Genomic DNA, 9,074 nt, shown 5'->3' on the forward strand with positions numbered 1-9,074 from the left:
TTTCTTCCTCCTGAGAGCAGAATGATACAGAGATTGTCTCTTTTTTATCCCTTTGCTTATGCCACGATTTGGACGTGTACGTGGACAAGGAGCATGTCTCCTGCTTTTTCTGTAAAATGACTGCCAAAAATACCGAAATGATTTAGCAACAAACACTTGTTTCTCTCCACAGTGTACGGGTTATGGCTGAGCATTCCAGCATGCGTGGTAGGATCCTTTCTGACTGTTTCCATCTAAATATTTCTGGTTTATGGAAAGAAGCTGAGCAAATAAACTGCTCCTCATCATAGATCTCTCCAAGTTTAGAATATCCTTCAAATTGCAAAAGGAGTCCTCTGAGAGGTCAACTGTGTGAGCTCTGTCTGAAGTTTATCACTGATTAAACCCCCACAGCTTATTTTATGTAGACTTCTTGCTTTTTTTTTGGGAACAAGCCTAATTGCTATTCCAAGCTTGCAGCCTCTGTTGCTTTTTATTACTAAAATTTGATGCTGTAATGCTGAATATCTTTGTAAACCCAAGGATATACCACCCCAAAGGCTTGATTCTTAAGCCATAAAAGCTTTGTGTAGGGAAGTATAAACAAAACTGATTAAGGAATTTCAAAATGCAGGTTTTATTTATGGGTTTTGTGCTCCTTCACACCCTGAGGACAGCCATAAGGCAGGTTTTTCTATTGCATGTCAAAGGAGTTCACTGAGCCCTGGAAACAACAGGACCTGGCTCCTGAGAGCTGTTTTCTTGAGTGCAGAAGACATTTTTGCTCTAAGGAATTTACTCAGGGAACCTCATTAGTGTTACAAGTGACATGAATTCACCTCCAGAGACATGTAACAATCACCCTGGATCAGTGCATCTGGATGATGGAAAGATTCTTCTTTAATAACCAGGTACAGCTTGGTTTCTATAGAATTTTACTTTTTTTTAATTTAAAGACTGCATGTATGTCTGCATCCAGACGCAAAGAGAGTATGTGACCTAAGGATATAAATTTATTTGCCAGAACCTGCTAAAATCTCCTCAGTTTGCAGAGCTGAGTGTTGAAATTGCAGAATTGAAGGTGTCAGAGCAGTTTTCCTCACGCCTGTGTCTGTGTATCACAGAGTACTGTTAAATGGCCACAGGCAGTTTCATTCCTGGCAGCTGTGCCTCACTAATGGGGTAATGGATGTTGAGAGGGTTATGGACTGCATGAGGCTCTTGAATATGCCGTAGGGGATGAAGCTGGAATGAGATCCTGGTTGGGGTTCTAAGATGGCTTTCTTAATGCTCTCTGCCTTCCTTGAGGAGCCATAGGTTGTTTAGCAGCCATCTGGCCTTCAAGCACTACATTCTTTGCCTTAAACTGCTCCCATCAGCTTTAGCTTCATCTTCTAGGAGAAACTGGTGTGTTGTATTTTTACTGTCTAGATGCTGGCAGCTGCTCCTCACGAGCTTATTGGGCTCATTTAGACCCAAACAGGAAACACTAACTTGCCATTTGGAGTTTCCTCCGTGCTGCTCGTAGAAAAGTCCAGTGCACTCTCGGCTAAATGTTTCATTTGCTGTGGGAATTTGCTTTGGCTAATGCAGTTTTTAAGACCTGTTGGTTCATTCAGAGGTCGAGGAACATTTATGTAAGACAGTCCTCAATAACATTCCTTTAACTTGGCAAGTTGAAAAAGCACAGCACCAAATTTTTCTCCTCTTTGGAGTATTAAATTTTTTGCATGGATCCTCCTGATTTCCAAAGAGTAAAATTGCTTTAAAAGTCTGGATACAGCATCATGTAAAGGTAGAGACAGGCAGTATGGATTAATTTCCATTGATCGCCCTATCTCCCTATTAATGAGGGTTATCCCAAACCCCAGCACACTAGGTTTTCAGGTAGACAGAGGTAAAATTTGCCTAAGCTTCCACCTTTCTGCTGTTGGGATTTTTCATGCATCCAGACATGGTGGAGGTGGCGGATGTGAGGGAAAGCTCCGTGTTCTGTGCGTGCAGCTGCTTCTCTTCACTGAAAATTCCACAGTAATTTGGTGGTTTCTATCTCACACTTGCTAGGCGAATAAATTCTCCAAAGCATTTATCTTCTCTCAAGTCCATTAAAAAAGCCCCTCACTTTTTGGTAAATTCCACACTATTTCCTAAAGCATCAGGTTAGGAAACATTTGTACTGATTTCTTTCCCTAAAAAGGCAGAAAGATGCAGCAAAGTAGGTTGGAGGCTGGTTTTCCTGAGCTGCCTCATGTGAATTCAAGGAATAGGAAAATGAAATGTCTCTCCAGAGAGGTTGGTTTTTTGGTTTTTGTTTTTTGGTGTTTTTTTTGGTTTTTTTTTTTTTTTAATATTAAATGTTCTTTCTTGCCCTTTCATATGCAATTATTTGATTGCGTGGGCACAAAATTCATGTTGGGATTATGTAAAGCTGAAGGACGAAAATCAGGATCACTGATGAGACACAGGGGGAGATTCCTGGCATAGGAATCACCTATGATTTCAGGTGTCATAGAAACACTTGAAGGAAAGCTGCCCTTAACTTTATTTGCCTCCTCCTTGCCATTTCCTTTGGGACAGAATGATACTGATTGTTTTATCGCCCTGTTTTATTGACAGATCCTGTGCTCTGCAAATGCGAACCCCAGTTTAAAAACAAAATTGTGTTTTATTGTGGAGTGATGGAGTTGTGTCAAAGCTGTCTTGTTAAGAGAGGTTTCCTGAATCATGCTGGGACATTATTCTGTAGAGGGATAGCTGACATGGCAAGAACCAGGATGAACAGCTATGTGCCACTGTGTGGACTCTCCTCCTGGAGAGACCACCTGGGCAAGTGAGGCAAATGACACGAGGAAGGGAATTTGAATAATGAAAATTTTTAAAAAATGAATTGGTGAGATGCCTGCATTGAAGAGGGTAGTTCTGGAGTAATATTCAAAATGACTGTGTGGTCAGCTCTGTCACTCCACCGCTTCTTTCTCAGGACTAGTACTTTTTACTCACACAGGATTTTTATGATTAAGAGAAATGAGGATCCACTTGTTGGGTACCTCAGTGACACCAGAACATTCCCACTGCTCCAAACTGAGAAGCAATGATGCATGTTTGATATGGCCAGAAAATAGCCAGTTCTGTCCCTTATCCCAGGCAAGTTACCTGCTAAAGCTGCTGCATTTTGCAGATTTTATAGGGGAAAAAAACAGACAGTAGATGTGATAATTTCATGTGAGAGAAACCCAGGTGATGAGAAAAAGTTGTTTTGTAAAGTTCTGAAAAAATCTATTTTGACCTTGAAATGTGTTCAGCCTTTTTTGTCTTACTGCAGTCCTTGCAGTTATACCTGTGGTGAATTAATCTCTTCGTTAGCTATGTCTGAGTGCTCAGGAAAATGGAACCCTCAGCTAGGCGAGCATTCCAGCATTGTTTTTGTGCAAAGAGATGTCACCATTTTTAATAGCACATGCTGGGCGGGTGGCTAAAGCTTCTCACTGCTGAGAGGGACATGGCTGGGCTTTAAATGAAGGTTGAAAACACTGGCATAGTAAGTATATTCTAGTGCCTAAACACATACACATTTGTACATGCACACTTCTGTCTCTGCCATGTGTGAATCTTAGGAAAATCTGCAGTTTTGCTGCTGATCTAGTAAGTGATTTTCTGTCAGTAACAGGAAAAAAAAGTGATCTTTAACTGTATAGATGTGGAAACTCGTGTCACTATCCAGAACAGCAAGGAAAAACTGCTATTGCAAAGATAGGTAAATTGCAGCTTCAAAAAGCTTCATGCATTTATCCTTTTTTTCTTTCTAAAATGTTGACAATTTTGATAATTGCTCTCAAGCCCTTTCTAACTGCTTTTTTGTAATGACTTTGCTTTCTCAGATTCGTTTTCAATATGTTTGTCTTGTAAGCAACACTTGATCCAAGTATTTTACTGCCTAGAAAAAACAAATCCATATTTTCAGTAAGCATTCCTGATTTTTAAAAAAAATTTCCATACTGCTAGTGTATTGGAAAAGAAAAACTGCAGTTCTCATGATTCTTTTGACTTTAGGCTCTAATATAAAGCTATAATAAAAAACTTGATTTCTAGCTTAGACTTTTATGTGGTTGACCTCCAAATTTCAGACACTGCTGAAATTGAGCTAAACCTAGGCAAAGTGTTGTGGTAAGTGATGGGAGGGAGGAAAGTACTCGTGCTTAAAGCTTCTTCCTTGAGTGGTAATTAGTTGGCCTCCTAAGATTATTAATGAGGTAGAGAAATTATTGCCGAAGCAATCAGGGCGTCTGGTTTGCTCTCTGGTGAGAGAATTTGGATTCTTAAAAAAACAACCTACATCTTTTTAGACTAGAGGAAAGTTGCTGATGATCCTGGCTGATGATGTTAAGATGCTGCTGCCTCATTTTGGCACTGTTTTTATCCACTGGAAGTCAGCTATGTTGGCACAGGTGTGTCAGCAGGTAGAGCTCACACATTGCCAGATGTGCACATCTGTTTGACTCTGTGTCACTTCCAGGAGTTTTCAAACTGAAACAAGAAGCTTTCCAAATATTTTGTGGCACCTCAAAATGTTTTTTTTTTGTTTGTTTGTTTGTTTTTTTGTATCAATGTTTTCTTACTGCTCTTTTTCTCAGAAACAATATATTTTTTTCTCCCAAAGCTGATAGTCTGAAGTGCCTTTTACTGTTTCATAGATTTCTCTGAGCCAGCTGCAAGTAATTTGCCTTTTCTTTCTTCCTGCAGCACCGTTTGGGGAAGTTTTGAAGTAGAGGAGAATTCCAGTTGGAGTCCAAAGTCCAGTGTTCAGGAGAGGGCAACCGTGCCTAAACGTGTGGGAGCCTTCAGGTGGATTCCCAAGGAGTAAATGGGAAATATGCTTTTTTTCTGTCATGGACTCGTAGAGTTTTAAGATTGGAGAAACCCTCCAAGGTCTAAGTCCACCTATTCCCCCAGCACTGACAAGGACACTGCCAACCCATCTTGTAAGTGCTTCATGCCACAAGTGAGCCAGGAGTAATGCACCTGGTAGCACTAGAGATGGATAAAAGGCAGTTCTTTATCAAGAGCCATTTAAAAGATGAGATCTCCTTTCAGTGGGATCTGGGTTTGGTTTGGTTGGTTTTTTTTTTAAGGAAGTAATTTGGAATTTAAGATTATTATGCCCTAACCTGCTCGGTGTGTTTAGTTTGATTTACTCTGGGCAGTATACAGAGGAAAAAAAACAAGTTCTCAAGAGGTTCAGTAACAAACTTTAATTTGCAAGCTTGCAAAGGTAAAAGAAGGTACTGAGTAAATTTTAAAACAACATCCGTACAAAGGAAGATGCTTTACAAGCTTTAACTTAGCAAACTTAAACTCAGCCAACTTTAACTTATCCAGACACAACAAGGCACTTAGTAAGGTAATAACTGGATTTTTTTTTGGTCTGGCTTACATTATATTTTATTATATTATATTTTGAGAAGAAGAAGGTAGGAGAAGAAAGAGGAAAAGAAAGAAAAACAGAAAGAGAGAGAAAATATATATATCAATCACCTCAGGATTCCGTTGTGGTCTCAGCTGCTTCTAAATCCAAGGCAGTGAAGTGTCTTAACCCATGTGTCACTTCCTTTTATCTGCTCTGGTCTCCTGGGGCCTCCCCCAGGCATGGATGCACTTTAAAGTTCATTCTGGGGCCCATGCAGTCAGTCACGGCCGTTTTGGGGCTCTCAGCAGCCTGTGGGTCAGTCACGGCCATTTTGGGGATCGACAAGCTGTGGGTCAGTCACGGCCATTTTGGGGATCGACAAGCTGTGGGTCAGTCACGGCCATTTTGGGGATCGACAAGCTGTGGGTCAGTCACGGCCATTTTGGGGATCGACAAGCTGTGGGTCAGTCACGGCCATTTTGGGGATCGACAAGCTGTGGGTCAGTCACGGCCATTTTGGGGATCGACAAGCTGTGGGTCAGTCACGGCCATTTTGGGGATCGACAAGCTGTGGGTCAGTCACGGCCATTTTGGGGATCGACAAGCTGTGGGTCAGTCACGGCCATTTTGGGGATCGACAAGCTGTGGGTCAGTCACGGCCATTTTGGGGATCGACAAGCTGTGGGTCAGTCACGGCCATTTTGGGGATCGACAAGCTGTGGGTCAGTCATGGCCATTTTGGGGATCGACAAGCTGTGGGTCAGTCACGGCCATTTTGGGGATCGACAAGCTGTGGGTCAGTCATGGACATTTTGGGGCTCTCAGCAGACTGTGAGTTGGTTCCTGCTGTTTTGGGGCTTTCAGCAGGCTGTGGGTGAGTCACTGCCATTTTGGGGCTCTCAGTAGTCTTTTTGGGTCAGTTCCCGCCATTTTGTGGCACACTATGGGTCATTCACAGCCATTTTGGAGTTCTCAACAGTCTGTGGGTCAGTTTCCACCATTTTAGGGCAGCCTGTGGGTCAGTCGCCGCCATTTTGTGGCTCTTGTTCGCCTGTGGTAGGCTCTTGTAGTCCGTGCCAATTTGTATAAGGACACAGGTCAGTTCCTGCCATTTTGGGGCTCTCAGCAGCCTGTGGATCAATTGCCGCCATTTTGGGGCAGGTCACAAATTAACCTGCCCTTTTGGGGCAGGCCATGCAGTCAGCTTCTGCCATTTTGGTGTGGACAAGGGGCTGACAGTGGCTCAGAGGTGCGGGGTGGAGCCATGCCTGCCTTACGTACAGAGAGCTCGGCCTGTTCTGCCATGCCCTGCTTCCTGTCTGGCTTATTTGAGCCAGTCAGTCATTCCTCTGGTTGCCTGCACCAGCCCATGGCTCTAAGCAGTGACCAGGACCTGAGTGATGGGGCCTTTTTTTCTGTGATGCTGGTCCTAACCTAGGAGACAGAGGGAGAAAAAAGAGGAGAAAGAGGAAAAAAGGAAGGAGGATTGTCCTACACTGGACAGTCGCTATTCCTATAATGAAAAATGTAAGTCCAGTTAATACAGATATTCTGCTCAGCTTCTGCTCAAGATTCCAGCTTTGACCAAAAATCAGTTCTTCCTTATCCAACACTGTTGTCCCCACAAAAAAACCCTCCCCATCACTTCTTGGAGTAATCCTGTCTGTGAAGCCAGTGTTAATGCTATGACCTGCCCCTGAAGGTGGGGGTAACTCAGGTTGTTAATAGACCCCTTGGGGTGGATTTGAGTGAAATGACTGGTGTATATAACTGTAAATATAAATACATGGGGGTTATTTTAGAACAATTTGGTTGCAGTGGGAAGGAAGTATGTAGCCATTTTGGTTATTATCTGTAGAAATCTAGCAATATAAAATCATAAGAATATATTCCAATGAAATATATAATGAAGAGAAAGAAAGGATAAGAGTAGAAAGATATCCCCACCCGTGGATCCAGCAATGACGCGTCAGTGTTGTATTTCAAAAGTTGGTTGGTCAAAGTGATGGTCCCAGTTGTGAATCCATTAGAGGAGGGAGAAGTCCCTGAAACATAATGTTTGAGTAGTCTGTGTTTGCTGCCAAGTTTTGAAGAAAATCAAACTGCTGAATTGGTGCAGGTCCCTTGATAATCACAGAAATTTGACAATTAATAGGCATGTTTTTGATGACATGAATCTATGCTGCAGGAGCAGGTGTGTATAATATTTATGAAAGATCCACCAGAAAACTCCACTCCATGCTTAAAGTGGAATTTTTGGGACCCTACCCAGTAATCCCAATTCTAACCCAGATTTCTTAAACCCTCATGCTGAGGTGAGAACAGGCTCACTCCACGAGGCCTCGGTGCTGGCTGCTCTGTATCTGTGAAAGCAGCCTTTCTTTGGATGTGTTTTGGTGCATCCAAGATCAGCTTCCTGCCTGAGTCGCTCTGGACAAGTAGAGAAATCAGGAGATATTCTGACAGTTTTCAGAATGGAAATAAACTGTGTTTGTTCAGGTGGGAAAGGGATGGGCTAGAATGTGCAGCAGTAGCAGGAGAAAGGCGAGGAGAGGCTGTCTCAGGTGGGAGAGAGTGAGGAGATAGGCAGGGAGCCAGGCAAGAGGTGAGCAGGGACAGAAAACACCTGGAGGGGAAGTGTTTACGTGTGTCACCTGGCTGTGAATGTTGCAATAAAAAATAGTCTCTTAACAGTCAGGTCAATAAATAAATTTGAAATTGCAGGATTTATTTCTCAACAAGTAATGCTCCATGTATTTTCATGTATTAGGGATGTAAACATTTTTCTGGTTATCATGGAGCTGTTTCTCCAATTCAGAGCAGTTTCCAAACTGTTCCAAACAATTTTCTAACTTCTGCTAGAACATTCAGCAAATCTATCCTACATCAGTACTTAGGCCAGCCAGACAAGATATTTGCATCCTTCCCCAGCTCTGAGCTTTTACCACTGTCCAGAAACAGCACAGCAACTAAATCTTGTCGTGACGAGGCAGAACTATCCCAGCCAAGGTTTTGCCTCTTTGTCTGGCTGATGTCTCTGCAGTAACAATTATTTAAAGCACTGTGAAGTGCTGTAATTCACATGTCTCTGTAAATAAATTAGTATCTTGGGGGAAAGGCTATGGCACCGAATGGGGAATGAAAAACTTGGAAAGGACCTTCTAGTCAGTATATTTGTGACTTCAGCAGGACAAAGAACCTACCCAAGAGGTACATATGCAGATTTTAAGAAAAAGGAGAGGAGATAATAAAAGTTGCAAATGAAGAACAGTTTGATATACACTGAAAGGGGAGAAAACAGGTACAAGGTGCTTTGCATTTCTTTATATACATTGTGACGTCAAGCTTAATCATTTGCATGTCTTAAAATTGTTTAGAATACAGTTCAAAACTTAAAATTAGAAGTAGTTCAGCAATGTTTGTTTTGTAGGCCAATATCTGGTATAAGCCCGTAGTCAAATGAGGATTTCAGCAAGAGATTGTTTTTTTTCCTCTTTTTTTTTTTTTTAATAGCAGTAAATTTGTGTAGAAAATAATCTTAATTCCTAGGATCATAGGCTGGTGTATGTTGGAAGGAACTTTAGAGATTATTTAGTACCAATGTGTGTGCCCGTGGGTGACAAGGAATTGGCAGATGTCAGTGAGGAGTCAGGAATTCTCCTTGCTACGGAGAGTTATGATGTAGCAGAGA

This window comes from Anomalospiza imberbis, chromosome 4 (assembly GCF_031753505.1).
Source record: "Anomalospiza imberbis isolate Cuckoo-Finch-1a 21T00152 chromosome 4, ASM3175350v1, whole genome shotgun sequence".
NCBI lineage: Eukaryota > Metazoa > Chordata > Aves > Passeriformes > Viduidae > Anomalospiza > Anomalospiza imberbis.